A 17,164-nucleotide genomic window follows, 5' to 3' on the forward strand; every position below is an offset into this window, starting at 1 on the left:
GGCACTAATTCCAGCATTGCTTGGTGCTGGTTTGGGATCTCATTAGTGCCGTGTTGTACTGTCACACATACACCTCCACTTGCTCAATCATAGCAAGCAAAGACGTGTTTAAATCCAAAATGAGTTCCGGGCTACAAAAACCCTCATGTCCACATATCCAGAGGAGTCTGATTTATGGAGGACCCAACTAGGAAATACCACAGACCTCCATCTCAGAGCCAACATTTGTTATGCTTGTTTCTTTTCTGGTTTGTTGTTATTCCATTATTCTGGACTTCATTGCCTTTCTCTGTCTCTGTGCTGCTTCTTCTCCCTCTGCTCATTTTAGGGTTGATCTTAATTGCCCCCCTTCCCTGCCTGGCAAGTTACTATCTTGCAGCAAATGAGTGAGTAAAAGCAGAAAAAAATAGAATTGCAAGCAATTATAATAGGGTCCAAGCAGCCCCACGCAATTTAGACCCAAGACAAGTACCCCAGGGTATGATAGGGAGGTTGCAGGTAGTTTGACTAGACATCGTTTGCAAAAAAAAATAAAATACAAGTGAAAAAGGCATGGCCTACATCAGCAAAATGTACTCCATTTGAGGTGAATATAAAGCATGTAATTATGGGATGTATGGTTCAAGTAGCTCATTCTGATTCAGTCTTGTCAATTATTGTCGCAATTTCAAAGCTGCTGGCGCGTCTCGGTAACACGCAAGGTGTCCTTCAGCGCCTGTTACGGCTTCAGAGAGACTGGGTCACTCTCAGCTTGTTTTCGTTGCTGTGGTGAAGGGGCAGATTATAATCCCACCCCACACAAGTACCTTTTATCGCCTGAACCCAAAGAGTTAAAACACCTTATGTAAGCGTTACGGAATAAGAAAAATTTCCTTGAATTTCTGGTCAGTTGAAAGACCATTTAATCACAAGAACAAACTGTCTGATTTTCAAAAACATCCAAAAAAAAAGCAGCCGATGCTGCTAATCGATATCAGTGGTTCCCAAGATGGAAGGCTGAACCACGTGATGGCTTGTGAGATCAGTCCTCTTACAAAGAAGAACTTTTTTAAATGTAAATGTAATAACAAATTACCAAGTTTTTCTGATCCAAACTGATTAGAAAGGCAGTTTATCTCTAATACTTTGAGTGCTACAAATAAAATTACATTAACCTCCAGTTTTACTGCCTGTGCAGAAGAAGGTACTAAAGACAGTGATCTCAAAATCTGGGAAAAATAATTTTCTAAAATTGTGAACCTGATGTGCTTACTGAACTACAGTAGCAGCATTCAGTAGTCATTTTGAAAGACTACTACTTACCACTGGAAATGCTTACGCATCACATACAGTGTCTTAAAAACAGAAAGCTGTAAGATGCTCTTGAAATTCAACTTCAAGCTCGTCAGTTTGATTTTTAACAAGACAAGGTGGGCTTTTCCTCTCTCACTCCTAACACGATCAGCAGTTCACGCCATGAAAGAGCCTCTTATTTGGCACTCCCTACTGTAACACCGTGTACCTTACAGTATCTCATTTCCCTGTACACCGGTATCCTCCGCACTCTCATTAAGGGGCCTGACTATCCTCTAAATCCACCAGGGTTTGATCATTAGGACGTACGGGAGGAATCAATCCGGCAAGTGAATTCACATCACATACACCTCTCGCTCTCATCAAATGACCTTGACTGCTGCCGCCGCTTGGTTTTAGATGAGAGGCTAAGTATGACGACAAGATGTGTGATGTGGAGATGAAGTGTGCTGTTGCACTTTAGTGGGTTAGAGGAGCTAAATTCGGGCAAGCTAATGAATATGCCACGCTGACTAATTTAAAGTTCAGCTCCTAAGTAAAGGTAATGAGAGCCTCTGTACTAACAACAGCATCTCGCTAAGAGGCCAGGGTTGCTGATTTGAGGTCGGACATCTGCAGTGTGCTCGAGTGGACACGAGGGTGGTGCGGGTTGCCTCGGAGCTAGTTAGCTACGGCCCTGATGACGATTACCTCATTAGGGTGATGTCGCCCTAATCTCCCGCGTCAGCTACTAGAATTCAGCGGCCTCCCCAATGCAAACGTGCTTTCTCCTCACTAGACACACACACATAACACATTGTCACAGTGCGATGCTGCAGGCTCCTGCTCTCAGCAACTCAGTAGGTCAGTTAACATCTGTGTCCGAGCCTACTGTGCTACTCTCGTCACTCCATTCATGTGTAGCAGATGGAGGTTAAACAATATGTAAGCAAATTTTTTTTCTTTTCTTTTAGTGGTTTGGGTTAAGATGTGATAGCCAGCAGTTCTAAAATGCAGGTGGTTAGGAGGTAGAGATGAATGTGCTCCAGACTGGGGGCAAATGTCGCTGTTACACAACTGAAGAGTAATAACCACGTTGAGGGCCAGCTTGTTTTTTTTTTTCTTTTCTCCCTCCTCTGCTGCGCTGTACAGGAGACTGGGCACAGTTTCAAAGCCTACTCTTTTCTCACTCTGACTCAGTCGGAAGAAAAAAGTGTCCTTCTCCTACATTCATGCTAGAAATTTATCATTCTGGTGTCTGAGTGTAGACTATGAACAAGAGGCCATTGTCTCGTCTTCAGTACGCTGTACCTACCTGCATATCACGGTCACGGTAGGCCACACATGTAGCGTTCAGGTGCACATGAGAACTTTGACTCTCTCTGATGCTTACTGTATCGTCTCCCGGTGAGCCAGTTTTTGCTCACGGTACTCAAAGTACTTGCTTATCTAGGCAAGTACTGTTTCTTAAGTATTCACCTTGTAATTTATGTATCCACACATTTTTCTTTTTGAGTACATGGTCCTGGTTCTAGATTCGAGGAACGTGCGCATGCTGCAGCAAGATGTCGGATTCGTTTTAACTAGGCTCATTAGCTGCAGAAGGCGGCACCAGTTAATTAAAATAATTCCCTGTTATCGCGGCTGCTTTGGTCAGCCAAACGATACTGGGGGACTGCTATGCAGCACAGGCTGCTCCTGCTCAGTGTACGGCGCTTCTCGACCACAGCTAGCACCTAATTAGCGCCGGAGGAGGAATATTTTACTGTGAATTAACATGCCGCGCTTTGGCCTGTGCTCTAATTGACGAAGCTCATCTGAGGGCTGGAGGAAGACTGCGGTTGTACGGAGGCTTAAGCGCAGCAGAGAAACACGCATAGAATGTTTAACCATTTCACAATTAGTGAGAATCAAAAAAGCTGCTTGTTTAGTGGCCGATCTGAGTCCATTTTTATGGGCGTTGCGTACTCTCTCAGAGTAGGGCCTTCCTGTGTTCCTCCATGACCCCCATTGCACTCACTCCAGCATGAAAGCAGGTGGGGGATGTGACCTGGGTCAAGAGGGCAAAAGTGGCAAATATCCTATAATCCGTGTTCAGATCAAAACTCAAAAGGTCCACGCTAATGAAAGTATTTGGCCGAGCCATAATCCAGAGTAATAGGAAGGGATCCAACAAACACTCCTCTAATCAAGTCACCCTGTTGAATAACATTAAAACCCAAACAACCTTCAAAATACATATTTAAAACCCCGGAGTAAGCTTTAGCACGTGGCTATGCCGACAGGCAGCATTTTAAAAAGAAAATTTAATCACACTAATATTTGATTGGAGTTTCTTGCTGGGCAGTGGGATATTTACAGGCACTTGGTATGACTGCGTAAACACAACTAAAGGACAGGTTTATATCTTTTCAGCTTCTTCCCGTACAGTGCCTCCTCCCCGCATCTGCAGTATATTAATATATGTCTGATACATCGTTGGCTTAAGTTATTTGTTTTCTCAGTGTGGCTCTGAAAAAGTTTCTTTCTGATGCAATTCTAGTGTAAAAAATGTATAACAAAATCAACACAACCCATGTTCTGTGAAAACTAACCTGCTGCTGATGCTGGGGGCTTCCCATCATCCCATCGTGTTTCTTCTTCACTCACCTCTTTTCAAGCTCTGTGTGTTTACACATCACTTTGCATTTAATAATTAAAAACAAAACTGCAGCTCACAACAGAAATTTCAGTGGGACTTTTTCTAATTATTTTTTTCCCCACCTGCCAAAATCACACCTTAACCCTTTATCACACCAATAGTGAATACTGTTACAGTACGATTGATGGGAAAAAAATGTCAACCTGTTCTGTCTTTCCAAAGAGTTTATTATACACAAGGTTCCTGTGCTTGGTAATAGTAAATAGAGAAAGGGAGATAATTTAAGTTGACATAAATGGACAGGCTGGCTTCCTGTCCAAAGGGTACTCCGCCTTTTATCCTATGACCCACTGGTTAAAAAAAACTTGATAGATGGATTGTGCAAATTGTACATCAAATGTTTGCCGATCATTAAGTGTTTTTAGCATCCTCTTCAAAGTTTGTCATAGTTTAGGTCGCTTTAAAAAAAAAAAACAGAAAGCTTTCTCATATTACACTGACTACAAAAGTGAAAGCAAACTTTGGTCAAAGCTGCACAAAGCTGAAGACCATCTCTAATATCACTCATGGACAACCTGGGTAGAGCTGCAGGAAATCATGGCCCAAAATCCTCCTGTCAATAGGTTTTCACAGCTGAAGGTAAAATGCTTTATCAGAATGTGGCTAAGTTAATGTTAACAGGTCATAGTTTTTATCATTTGCTTCGTATAAGCATTGAAAACAAGGCTTTTTTGTGCTATTCTGTAACTATAATGAATCCTGTTTGGCATATCTTTGGTTATTACACTGAGTTATTTAGTTTATGTAAAGACACAGGGCTCAGCACTGATCAGTAAAATGAGTTTTACTGATGAGGGTTTGACCTTTGGTGTGGTGATGGGGCTACTGCTGAGACTAATATTGTTTTTCTGCATTTTTAATTAAAATAACTATGAAAAATATATATATATACATGTCATGAATATGTGAAGAAGTATATTTAGTTGTTTAAAGACAGAATTTGACTTAATTCATTTACTAAAATATAAATTTTTTTGGTTTGCTGCCTCGGGCCAACTTTATGCTTTTATTACACTTTTCCTTGGGCAATAATGGTAAAGCCATGCTTGGTCCTTGGGCTGCTTGCTTTAGGTTTTTGGGTGCTTACCTGGTTCAAAACACTTGATTCAAATGGACCGTGACATCAGGCAGAATCAACATTTGATGCTGAGTAAGTCATTTGATTTGTTGGAGCAAGGACCAGGATCACGACGAGAACCTCTTTATGCACACCAACAACTGACATGAAGTTGTACCAAATTACAGGAAATGGGCAAAATCATTGTTTTTATCGGAGGAAAGAATGTGATTGGTCAGTTAGGGTCACTCCCCCTAACAGTAACTTGATGACATACAGGCTAAAACATCACACACACACACACACACACACACACACACACGCACACACACTCTTATTGGTTGTTATTTATCATTGGAATACATTTTTTAGTTTTCTCATGGATCTACTACATGAGTACAGACAGGAAACTGTGACATTTTGGTACCCTTATGGCACATTGTTGTGCCTGAGGCAGCAAACTAATTTCTGGTTAAGGGGGAAGGTGGGGACTGATATATCAACAGGGACACCCCCAAGCTCTCAAAAAGTAGGGTGGGGGTTTTTTTTGAAAGAAAAAGAAAATTCACACTACCGTGCAGGGGTGTCAAACTCATTTTTAAATAATGGGACATAAACAGTGGAAATGAAAGTATTTAATAAAGGCATAAATATGAAAAATTACAGAAAAAGTTCTGGTAGTTCAATGCCCAGACTGTCCTGTACATATAAAGTATATAAAAAATTTTTGTTTTAGTTTTTTTCATTTTATTCATTTAAACATTTAATCATTAGTAAAGCCTAACGTATCACATTTGGGAAGTGTGTTATCGAGTTTTTGATGTTCAATAAAGATTCTATTTTTAAAAAATTCTAAATTTCTGGCAATTTTTTCATGGTTCAGGCTTTAAAGGGGTTTTACCTGTTTATGTGTTAGTTGATAACTCTGATGTAGTGTGATGGTGATTGGGTGGAGGTCTTTCTCAGTAGGAAAAACTATGAAACCTCAAAATCTATACATTCCTTCATGTTTTCTAAAGCAGTACACTGGGCCAGATTTGAGTCTTTGCAGGGCCAGTTCTGGCCCCCAGCTTTATGTTTGACATCCCTGTATAGATGGTTAATTTATAGCCCATTTCAGTACCTGTGTATCACATACAGATGAGAAAACTCCTAACATGTACCCATGATCCGCTGTGATGACATCTGTAATATATCCGAGTTAACTGCTGTGACTCTTCTCAAAACAAAAGATGTCTCTCTTGCTCACCCTCTGCTCTCCCTTTTGTTTCCTTGTTGCAGAGCTGTAACAACATTGTCACATTTTAACATATTGGTTGTGAGAAGAGTGGGTGGGAGCGCTGATTCTTCTTAAGAACTTTTTTTTTTTATCCATCTATTTGTACGGTGATGTTTCTTCTCAGCGTGCTAATCTAGCAGTCAACAGTGGTAAAGCTGGAGCCGTGTATTCCACAGACCCGGGGATCTTTTGATCAGACCAGCGCTGCCTGCTGAGCCCCCCTTTCGCAACCCTACCGAGACTGGTTTGCAGCTGCACGCAGTGTGTGCACAGGCCGCTGCATCAGTAGATGCTCGCACACAAGGTTTCTCACTGTGTGCTTCTCACACACTCGCACACCTGTGTATTGATATTTCTCACGCACACAAAAAGGAAAACTTCCATATTCTGATTATAAAATATGCCCGGCACGTGCTAAACATACTGCGGTTTAGCTTTACCATGCTTTCTTTGTAGGGTTGACACACAGCTGTGAACACATACACACACATGTGCACACACACACACATTAGGGCCCACTCACTGACACATGAAAGCAGACACAGAGACGAGCAGCCTCCGTGGGCCTCAGAGAGCTCTAATGGCCTTGTAGAGTGCAGTCAGGGAGAGTGAGGGTGAAGAGCAGAGCAAGGTGAAGACACACACATCCACTTCCAGATTAACACACACACATGCACGTGAACATCTGTGTGCTTAGATGCACTGCACACAAGCGCGGTGGAAAAAGTACAGCGATGAGAGAAAGCGCACAACTAACAAACATGCCACTACAAGCAGAATTCGGCGCATCACATACTCTGTTTCTCTCTCTCTCTCTCACACACACACACACACACATGCGCACACACACTGCATTGCTACAGTGAAGCAGCCCTGTCCTGATGAAGCTGCTGTTTCTAAAAGGAGCAGAACATGAATTATGCAGGTTCGCCTTCACACGAGGGGTTTTTTCTCCTTCTCCGCCGCATTCCTCTAAGCCAGCTGTTTTCTGTTTCTCCTCCACTCTCTCTTTCGCTCTTTTCAACTCGTCTTCTCATCTGAAACGCTTCTATCTTCTTTTTCCCCCACTTTATATCATGTCTCCTGAAGAAAACTGTAAGTCTCCCCCTCTCTTCTCCTGCGTGCTGCCCCACCACCGCTAACATCACCCCAGCCCCCTCCCTCCCTCCTCGGGCTCCCCACGCTTCTCCTGTTCTGCTCTCTGCTGCACCCACTAACCCTTTTTCCATCTCTTTATCTTTGTCTTGATGTTACACACACGCACACAGACACACACTTCTCTCACTCTTTCTCTGTGTTTGTGCTCACTTTTTCCAGTGGATGGAGTGCTGAGCAGAGGAATGGGGGAGAAAAAAAAGGGGGCCGGTGCTGCTCCAGTGGTATTGGATTCACATAAGTGTGTGAAATAAGAGATGCGGAAGTATTGCTGTTTGTCATCTGCCCCCGCTACTCAAGTTTCCCCCATTAAAGAAGCCTATGACAAATGTCCAGAATAAGCCGTAACAATAAAACTGTGATTTGCGAGAGAGATGGTAGGATGTGATAGATTTTGTGTGTGTTTGTTAAGCCTCTTGGAACATTGAAAAATACATATAAAATTCACTGTCATTAAAACTACTTTGTGTGAAGAAACTTTTCACGATTTTTCACGACATTTGTTGGGATTTTTAGACTAGCGGCAATACTTTTTTCTCCCACTTTGTGTTTAAGGCATAAGAAAACATCATCTGCAATCACAATAATGGACATAACCAAAAATAATGAGTGACTTTAAAAAAAAATCCAATAATTTTTATGCTTTACTTATGCTTTTGCAGCCTTTAGTGGAGATAGTTTCCAAGTCGACTCTAGTTAAGTATTCTGCAGGCTTGAAAAGCTGGCATTTAGGGAGACTGTTGATGAATGCGATGGATCGGGGGGGGGGGGTAGTGGTTATGGTGACGTGGGAGCTGTCGTTTTTCACACTGACAAATTAATCATTGATTATCTTGTTAAATTTTCCCACTTGCTGTTATGGTTTACCAAAATAGGAATTCAAATGCAGAATTATGGACCAAAAGGGATTTAACAGGAAGTTTATTAAATCTACAGAATGATAAAGAGAGGGCAAACTTTATAAGGAAGTGTTCAATCAAACAAGTCCTGGAAAGGTAGGGATGAGGAACATGAGACAGACAGGAAAGGAAAGGAAAGGAAAGGAAAGGAAAGGAAAGTGTTTTCTCTCTTCCAAACCTGTGACTGAAGATAACTCACATGTAATAAGTCAATTTGTTATATTTTCATCTGTAAATTATTAACAACGTGGTGCTCTATTGCGTTAAAATACATTGGGTCAACACAATCCACAGTGCCCTTATGTATCACACACTAAAAGGACAAAAGTATTGGGTCTTCTGCACTATGCATACAGATGTTTTTATGACATCCTCTTTAGATGCACAGGCATGAGTATGGAGTTGGTCCCCTCTTTGCAGCTATGACAGTTTCCACTCTTCTCGGAAGGCTTTCTACAAGATTTTAAAGTGTGTCTGTGGGATTTTTTTGCCCATTCATGCAGAAGAACACTTGTGAGGTCAGACACTGATGTTGGATGGGAGGTGCCTGACTCGCAGTCACCTTTCTAGTTCATCCCAAAGGTTTTGGATGGGGTTTGAGGGTCAGGGCTCTGTGTTGGCCATTCAAGTTCTTCTGTTCCAGCTCGGCTAACTCTGGCTTTATGGACCTTGCATTGTGCGCTGGGATAGAAAAGTGCCAAACTGTTCCCACAAAGTTAGAGCTGTCCAAAGTGGGAGGAACTATGGTGCCCAGGACAAAGCCCAGAAAAATGTTATCCCACCTGCACCGATGTGCCCCATTCCCTATAGGTGACAGCCATTGCCACTGCTCCAGAGCGGCATTGTGTAAACTACTCTGTCCAATGCACTTGGTGATATAAGGCTTACATAAAGCTGTGTGTCCATGGAAACCCATGCCACGACGCACTTGGCGCACAGCTTTTGCACTGATGTTAATCTCAGAAGAGGTTTGGAGTTCTGCTGTCACTGAGTCAGCAGAGTGCTGGCGACTTATATGCATTATGTGCCTCCGCCCTCGATGACCACGCTCTGTAATTCGCTTTGCTGCTGAGTTGCTGTGGTTCCTAAATGCTTCCACTTTGCATTAATACCACTCATAGTTGATCTAGGAGGGGGGAAACACTTCTCTCCATATAAGGAACCATGTCACCAGAGGAACACTGTGGTAGTCCTTGTTATCTTTGCTGGCTTTTGTTCCGTGTTGCACTTCCAGCCTACCTGTGTCTCATTCCCTAATCAGTCCTCTGTGTGTATTTAGTCTTTCTTTTTGTCTCTGTCAGATAATCTGTTTAACAGCCTCTATTTCCCCTGCTCCTGTTATTCCTAGTTTTCCCAGTGCTCCTCATTGTTTTTGGGACTCTTTACATTTCCAGGCTAATCCTGCAATCCTATTAAGTGTGTTTTGCCTGCATTAGGGTCCTCATTTTTTGAACAGCTAACCATACCTATAAGGCGATATTTATATCACTACTTTTTAGACCACGCTGGGTGACTATGGAGGTAACATCTGTGAGTAGTGGAAATTAATTATCCCTTAATTGCTGTAAGCAGTACAAAACAATGCCCCTTAACTTGACTGTAACGAGTTAGAAATCTCAGAAGCTGCTAGAATCCAGAGACAAACAAGGTCACCTCCCTCTCCTGTAGTGTGCTGGGAAGTCACCTGCAGGCCAGTAACCAAGGCCATTTTCATCTCTCTCTTAAAGCATCTGCTTTGTCCTTGCGGGATCGATCCAGAGTGGCATTGTTCGCTGTGCCACTGTCAGCCGGGAATCCAGACGTTCCTAACAGCAGAACATTTCCCCAACTTCTGTTTAGGGTCCCGTTCCAGGACGCATGTGATCTGGCCCAACTGCCACATCTTCAGCAACAGCAGCACACACGACGGCAGCAGCAAAGTCCCATTGGGTGACAGTGTGGGGATTCACGCAGCCAGGGTTTATGACCTCGTTTGTTCCTCTGGGATGACAGAAGGCTCGTGCACTGGGGAGCTTTTTCATCACCGCTTGCAGCGAATAAGTTTACCCCTTTCGTTCTTCAAGGGCAATATTTGAGTTTAGCTAAGATTGACATTCTGCCTGTGTCGCTCGCGTTGTTGTTTTTACAACACGGAGGTCTTTTGTACGCAGAATGACAACGATGTTGAACAGAGAGCGTCGTGATGATCTGATTTTTGTGCAGCTTTCTTAAGCGGGGAGGGGGTTAAAAGGACAAAGAGATGAAAGACAAGTTAGAGACTGTTAGGATTTCTGCATTGTTAACCACACAGCATCGTAGACGTGCTGCCTTACATTGATTCCCAAAATCTTACCAGACCCACTGGTGCCCCAAGAATGCTCAAGCTCATACATTTCTCTAATGTATTTAGGCACAGGTTTGCAAAGTTATGTGCACGGGTGTAGTGTGGGGTCTGTTTAGCTTTAAGTTTTCAATGTCACCGATATGGCTCTGTTTAAACCTGGCTTATGCTGCATATTTAACCTGCTCCAGAGAAGGTTATGATCAGATCTTTGGATTACAGTGAACGATATACAGCACCAGCGTTAAGTCCTCCTTGATGATATTGTGTTTGAGTGATACAGATTCTTAGCTGCAGTAAGAAGTGTTGAAGTCCACATTAGCAGTGCTATAAAATGAAGCAGTACACGTAAACTAGATGAATAATGTCTGCCAGCGTTCTTTCTCAAACACACCCTTTTGTGAGATTTAGAAATCCTGGCTTAACAATGAAAGTTGATGTTGAACCTTCTTCACAGGACACCCCCTCTAATTTACTGCTATAACCCTGTTTCACTCATCTTTTCCTCTCATTCTCACCCTCTGCTCTCCTCCCGGAGCAAAGCTTGTTGCGCAATGGACCGTAATTTTTTTTTCCAGCTCGTGTTTGGACATCTTTTTGTGTTTAATCGTGGGAGATTGAAAGGATTAAGCAGGAGATTACGTATGGCGGGATTACACTGACCCCGATATCGTGTGGCCTCTGGGACGGGATGAGGGGGAAGGAGTGCAGAAAGGGAATCAGAGCAGCCATGGGACCTGTTGGGTTGGATGAAAGATAAGAACAAGAGAGAGAGATGGGAGGGGAAAAAACGAGAGGTTGAGATTTGGAACATAATGACTGAGAGATGTGCGAGGAATGGAAAAGATGGTGGATTGACGGAGGGAAAGACTTGTAAGACTTGGGTTCATGTGAAAGGAAAAGGAGGAAGATGATACTGTTTTTTGGAGGGGTGACACATGGAGATGGCTAAAGGATAATTTTGGATTATGCTTTTACTTTTATATTTGGAGTTCTGGTCATTAATACTGTCTGTATTAATGACCAGAACTCTGTAAAGTATAAGCAGTATCTCTGCAGCGCATGTTCAAAGATAAAACCCCAGCAGTAGAGAGAGATCCCTGAATATAATTTTTTCTTAATATGATCATTAGTTAATAGAAAATGGAAATTAGAGCTCCTTTACCTTCAGTAATTTGTTCATAAGAGTCAAATGGAAAACGTGGATTGTCTTTTTCTTTTAATTAGCCCTTTACATAAGTCATAGATGGAAACCTGCTTATGGTTTGATGGATGGATTCAGTTTTTTTATAAGTCAATGTTCTTTTAATCGTTAGCCCCAACTGTCATTAGTAGATCTTTTTTGTGAAACATGACAATGTTGTTTGTTTGTTTTTAAGTTTTGTTTGCTTGTTTTTTGTCCAAACCTAATTAAATGATAACCATATTACTTTAAGAGAACTAAATTATATTTTCAAAACAGCGATGTGTGACAGTGGTGGAAGGTGCTGAAAAATGTTGCAGTTCTGCCAATACTGAACTGCTGTTGTTCAATGCCTGATGTTCTTGTTCTATTTTATAATATTTGGCATTTGAGAAAACAGTCACCTTGCGACAGACCTGTCCAGAGTGTACCCCACCTCTCACCCTATGGCAGCTGGGATAGGCTCCAATCCCTCACAGCAATCCCGAGTTGAACTTCTGTAGTAGATTTACTTTATATTTTAGAATCATCAAGTCTATAGTGATGCAGTCTCTGTAAGATATGATAAGATAAGTCTTTATTGTCATTGCACATTCATACTTATAGAATAGTACAACAAAATTGGAAACTGTCCCACTAAACACAAAACATAACATAACACAGTCAACTTTAAAGTGGATAAAACATGCAAAAAGGTATCAATAATAAATTAAAGAATGAATGTTCAGTGCACATTATTATGTAGTCAGACTGGATGACTCCACTCATACAGGCTTAGAGATACAGTTTTTCAGAGGACACTATGCAGTCCTTTGAAAAATTTAGTACATCCTTATTTATGTCACAGCCAGGTGTTGCTAATCAAATGTCCTTGATTAACTGCTCATCAGCAAGTGTGAGCACTCCTATAAAGGGAGTTTGCTAGTCTGGAGCATTCAAGTGTGTTAATACAATGTCACAACATTGCTCAGAGTGGACGTCCCAACAAATTCACCCCAAGGTGTGACCGCACAATGCTTGGAGCAACAACAAAAAACCCAGATTCTGACTCTGCTCGCCTCAGTTAGCATGTTAAACTTTAAAGTTCATGACAGAACAGTTAGAAAAAGACAGAGAAGTGTGGATGTTTGGAAGGGTTGCCAGGAGAAAGCCTCTTCTTTGTAAAAAAGAACATGGCAGCGTGGTTTAGTTATGCAAAGTTGTATCAGAACAAGCCACAAGACTTCTGGAACAATCTCCATTGGACAGACTAAAGCGGAGATGTTTGGTCATAATGCACAGCGTCATGCTTGAAAATCAAAACATAACAGATCAGCACAAACACCTCATACCAACTGTCTCCCCAGGGATGGAGGGGTGATGATTTAGGCTGGTTTTGCAACCACAGGACCCTGGCATCTTGCAGTCAGTGAGCTGACCATGAGGTCATCTATATACAAGAGTATTCTAGAGTCAAGTGTGAGGCCATCTGTCTGACAGCTAAAGCTTGGCTCAGCCTGAGGCATGAATAGGACAATAATCCCAAGCATCGCAGCAAATCTACAACTGGATGGCTGAAAAAGAAAAGAATCAAGGTGTTGCAATGGTCCAGTCAAAGTCCAGACCTCAACCTGCCTGAAATGTTGTGGTAGGACCTCAAGAGAGCGGTGCATAAAACGAACCTCAATGAACTGAAGCAATATTACAAAGAAGAGCGAGCGCAATTCCTCCAGAAAGCTGTGAGACTGATAAAGTCACACAGAACACAATTACTTCAAGTTATTACTGCTAAAGGGGTTCTACAAGCTACTGAACCATAAGGTGTACTTCAAGTCCTGTGATGATCTTTCATATTCGCCTAACTGTACTTAGACTACTACACTGAATATTCTTTCTTTGCTAGTGCTTCTCATATCTTTATTTCTTCCATCACATTTTCCCAGTCATAATTACATCACACCAAAACACACATTAGAATTAGCAAAATACTTTAAATCATCACATTTCACATTAAAAGTTACACTACAGTCGGCGAACTTTTGCATGCTAACACTTTCCGCTTCTCACATACACAGGCACTTGCACATGCACACACGAACACATATGCCCATACAGAGTGGTTCATTACAAATATCCCATATTGAGGGATTTATTCATCAGAGTCTGTGTCATCTCCGCTTATCCATGTTTCATTCATTTAGAGCTGCCAGTTTTGGTTTAACTGGAAGTCAGAGCAGATTTAACAGCGTGTCATTATAATGTGTGTGAGTACAGAGGGAGAAAGTGAGAGAACGGAAGCAAATGGGTAGACACTACAGTGGTAGTGGATGGAGACCTTGAGCCATCACCATCATTCACTCACATCAACAGTCATTGACGATGAGTAAGAGCATATTCATAAAAGTGGCACTTAAACTATCTATTGTTTCTCTCGTAGGTGGTAGATGGATAACACTTCATGTTAAAGTTTAGTCTTTCATGCAGAAAATAAAACATTTCTTTTACAATCATCTGTCATGTGAAATATGTCGCAGTTATGAAAATGTGAATAAAGAATACAGAAATCCATATGGGCAGGAGTGACAGGCACATCCTTTCCTACTTGTTTACTCTGAAGGCTCTCTTTCGAATTGGCTACAATACCTTGATGTCACCCATCGATTGTCAGCAGTTGGAAAGGCGGCGCAGTGCCCTGATTAGCATACAATTAGGACTGACCTGCTGCCCCTGGGACTGGACGTGGCGAGGGATAGATGGAGGTCTTTCGAGGAAGGGAGGGACAGAGGCAAGAGCAGCCTGACACAGTCACTTCTGTTTCTGCTGACACACACAGGACAGTCGTGGGGTCTCAGAGGGCACCGCGGGCCAAGGTGTGTCAAACCTGTATTGACGTTTGGGAGAGTTGTCTCGGCCTCGCTGACAGACGCGACTATGAGGGCTTAATGACTGTCCCACCCAAGGATGTATAAATGTATGTGTGCCTTTAGCACTCTGCTGTGTGACTCTTAGAGAGAGGAAAAGGAGAAATCCCGCATCATTTTTGGAAACTGTTATTTGGATCTAAAGGTAAATGCGATTTAGGCAAGCCTATCAGTTGGTACATCACACTGACACACAGACGTCAAGTCAATAGTCTTGCTGATGGTTAAATCTCTCAAGTAAAAATACATCAAATGTTTTCTTTGTTCTGTTCCTTGGATTATTTAAAGTAAATAGAAATAGTAAATAGAAAAATAAAGTAAATAGAAATGACATAGAAATAAAAGTAATTCATGTCAGTCGAAACTCTTTTTGTTTGAGGCTTAGCTCAGAGCTTAGCTTGTTAGCATCTTCCCAAACTGAGATTGGAAGCTGTCTGCAGGCCCCAGTCACATAGGTCTGAACTTTATTGTTTGCAAAACTCAGTAACTTTTTTTGAAGAAGTAACTATATAATTAATTGCCCAACACTGGTCATTATATACTGTATTTTGCAGACAGGACTCTCTCCCAGACCACAGACTCAGACTCATAATACAAGTCAGAAAGTTGTTTTCAAAATTGGAGTTATTTTTACTTCCAATAGTGTTAACATACTACACAAGGTCATGAACAAGATTTTTTTTAAATTTTCATTGTAAGTGGGCTAAAGCAGTTAATTAAAAGTAGTCTAACATAAATGCAAATGCTGTAATTTGATTATTTTATAAACCATGTAACTTGGATGGATACGATGCTGCCGTGACCACAGTGCACACGTCTGCTGTTGCTCACAGTGGTCCACGAGATCGCTCAGGGAGTTTGTGTGTTTTCTCAGACACATGAAAAATTACAGGGAACATTAGTGTTAGGTGACATTTTTTGCCCCAGTCTTGTTGTTGTGTCCCAATCAGCACATTTAAAAGTAACAAACCGGATTTGTTACAATCCTGTGTTTGGATTCTCTCACCCACAGAGGTTTTACAAATCTCTTTATTTCCGCTTTCACAAAAGAAAAAATCGGCTGGAAATATGCCATTAATTAACCACCTGTACCAGTAGAACACCATCGCTCTAATTTCTAATATCTGTCATAATACCTGGTACCAGACCCACCTGGCCTTTTTGACGGCCACGTCTGGCCCATGTACCTGAAACATAAGAACTTCAGGGCGATCGTGGCTCAAGAGTTGGGAGTTCGCCTTGTAATCGGAAGGTTGCCGGTTCGAGCCCCGGCTTGGACAGTCTCGGTCGTTGTGTCCTTGGGCAAGACACTTCACCCGTTGCCTACTGGTGGTGGTCAGAGGGCCCGGTGGCGCCAGTGTCCGGCATCCTCGCCTCTGTCAGTGCACCCCAGGGTGGCTGTGGCTACAATGTAGCTTGCCATCACCAGTGTGTGAATGTGTGGGTGGATGACTGGATATGTAAAGCGCTTTGGGGTCCTTAGGGACTAGTAAAGCGCTATATAAATACAGGCCATTTACCATTTACCATAATTGTTAAATGGCAAAAAGATAGCCAGTGATTAATCTGCAGAGCTCTTACTGAAGTGTACTTTACAGCAATTCTGCATTAAAGGAAAAGTTCATTAACAGAGAAGTTATGGCTTGAATGTAAATTAAAGGAATAAGCTGTATTGCTTATAAATAATTTAAAATGCAGCTTATGAATGCAAGTTACATTTTACAGAATCGTGTAGACTGCAAATTAATGACACAATCTGGAAAACTGGAAAACAACTCCAACTCAACTCAACTTTATTTATGTGGCAACTTTCCTGTATGCATGCAGTCCCAAATGCTTCACAGACAGAATATAATACAGAAAAATGAAAAATAATTCAATAGCAGTTAAAAATTTATAGATTATGCCAAACTTTGACAACAATAAAAGGGTAAATAGTTAAAAATGTTAGCAAACACAAACAAGGGATAACTGGACAGTTATATCGCTCACCTTATATTTGCACATTATTGATGGCTACTCTGTTTAGTCTAGAGGGCATACAGAGTGGGGAATGATCATTAGATCCTTTGCTGGATTTGGAAGTTTGTCAACTTCCAAAAAATGAACAGTCTTTAATTACTCTGTTGAGAAAAATATCAACAAAAAAATCTAGGGGGAAAAATGCATTACATAAAATTGACCGGGTGCCACTGATTAGCTGTATGCCCATGTGGCACACAGGTTACAATCACTCAATCAATTAGAGGTCCTCCTGATTTCAACTTGATATGTATATAAAACACACCTGTCCACAGAAACAATTTCTTCCATTCCAACCTCTCCATGTGCAAGACCAAAGATCTCTCAAACGATGTCAGGGATAAGATTGTAGACATGCACAAAGCTGGAATGGGCT

The 17,164-nt window shown here is 41.7% G+C and overlaps 1 long non-coding RNA gene across 3 annotated transcripts in view; it reads left to right on the top strand.

Moving 5' to 3' along the window:
- The window catches only part of LOC309710603, a 61,885-nt gene that overhangs the window by 39,155 nt on the left and 5,566 nt on the right, over nt 1-17,164 (top strand). Inside the window, exon 1 of one of the 3 annotated variants that reach the window (XR_014277765.1) lies at nt 7,563-7,729. The exons of the other annotated variants lie outside the window; for them this stretch is intronic. This is a non-coding gene — a long non-coding RNA (uncharacterized lncRNA). Of the gene's footprint in view, nt 1-7,562; nt 7,730-17,164 lie in introns of those variants that run through there. 3 annotated transcript variants of the gene reach the window in all.

The sequence above is a fragment of the Aulonocara stuartgranti genome (assembly GCF_965226115.1).
Source record: "Aulonocara stuartgranti genome assembly, chromosome: 7".
In the NCBI taxonomy this organism is placed as follows: domain Eukaryota; kingdom Metazoa; phylum Chordata; class Actinopteri; order Cichliformes; family Cichlidae; genus Aulonocara; species Aulonocara stuartgranti.